This window comes from Diabrotica undecimpunctata, chromosome 10, assembly GCF_040954645.1.
Source record: "Diabrotica undecimpunctata isolate CICGRU chromosome 10, icDiaUnde3, whole genome shotgun sequence".
Lineage (NCBI taxonomy): Eukaryota > Metazoa > Arthropoda > Insecta > Coleoptera > Chrysomelidae > Diabrotica > Diabrotica undecimpunctata.
Genome location: NC_092812.1, coordinates 74,338,887 through 74,340,384, shown reverse-complemented (window position 1 = coordinate 74,340,384; position 1,498 = coordinate 74,338,887). Strand labels below are relative to the sequence as shown.

General features: G+C 33.9%; 1 non-coding gene across 1 annotated transcript; it reads left to right on the top strand.

Moving 5' to 3' along the window:
• The first annotated feature begins 480 nt into the window (after positions 1-480).
• Positions 481-584, top strand: LOC140452578 (U6 spliceosomal RNA). The gene has a single exon (XR_011952221.1). It is a non-coding gene; the product is annotated as a U6 spliceosomal RNA (small nuclear RNA).
• Positions 585-1,498: the final 914 nt, after the last annotated feature.

Here is a 1,498-nt window from a genome sequence, read left to right as displayed (position 1 = left end):
TCCCTTTACTCTTTTTTCTATTATATTTTTTCTTTACATATATTAAAAATATATGTACCTACACATGAATACACAAAAATATGCAATTTTCATGTATCGTTTATTGTAATTTGGGCCTTTACGTTGTTCTTAGTAATGATCATTATTTTTGTCTTCTTACAATTTACTTTTAAGCCTTATTTGTAACATGTTTCTAAAACATTATCCATCATCCTTTGAAGCCCCTGCGCACTATCTGCCAGCAATACGTTATCATCTGCATATCAAATCTTGTTTATAAGTTGACCATGTACTGCAATACCATCATCCGATTTGTCCAAGGCTTCTCTAAAGATGTTTTCAGAGTATATTTTAAATACTGCTGGTGACATTATGCAACTCCTTTTCCAACTGTGAAGATCTCGGACAGTTCATTTTCGAATCGCACTCTGGCTTTTAATATGACATATTAGTCTTATATAATTACCATCGAGTCCTGAAGTACTTGCTTCGGCGGTATATATACTAAAATTGGAACGATACAGAGAAGATTAGCATGGCCCCTGCGCAAGGATAATTTTTTTTTATTCATATCACACTATCTCGAAAATACACCCCCGCTTATATCATACTGCCAGAAAATGGATTGAGTCTTCAGCTGACTGGATTTTATATATGAGGAGGTAACATGCAAACAGCCTTAAGTCACACAAAAATCAAAGTTGAGTTAGATATGCCAATGCATTGTTCTGTTGATGCCAAAGTGGTTTAAGAAATGGTAAAAGCATGTTAAAAATCACCTTTACATACAAAACAACTTATTTCCACTATACTGGTCCATTCTAAGCAGCTTATTTCCAACCAACCAATAGGAATTCTGGAACTGCCACTCAGCTGACCCAGTAAGACAAATTTGAGGTTGTGTGAGGATTTATTGCCAAAGTATTTAAAAACAATTATTAGTAATTACTTTATTAATTAAAGGGTAATGGATGGGGCAGATAGAAGTATAAGTGTTGTTGAAGGAAATGCAGGGGCTAGAAAGAGAAGAGTTACAGGCGGAAAAAATAAAAGTGAACAAATTATCAGGTATGTAGCTCCTAAAAGAGTCCTAGTTTTTGCACCGTTTAAGCACAAAATAAAAATTTCACGTGCTTAAAAATAAGGCCTATTTACATTAACGCTTTCTAAGAAGAGTTTTGTAAAGTTCCAGACACGAAATGACAAGACAATATAATTGCCAGTCTGATTCATACAATACAAATCAAAAGACATAGGCCTAGGTCGGTAAACAAAAACAGAAATAAAAAACCTGGACATGAGCGAAAGTACTCAATACAATACTTTTTTCCAGCTGTGTGGTGTTAAAACTTCGGTATATTTAAAGCTTTTTTGCACTGTTATTGGTATTGTAGAAACTACAATAAAAACATAGCCAAAAAAGTGCATTTTAGGTTGCTGTTGAAGAAAAAGGAGGGAAAGGAGTAGGTGACTCTACCAAAAATAAGAACTATCTGAA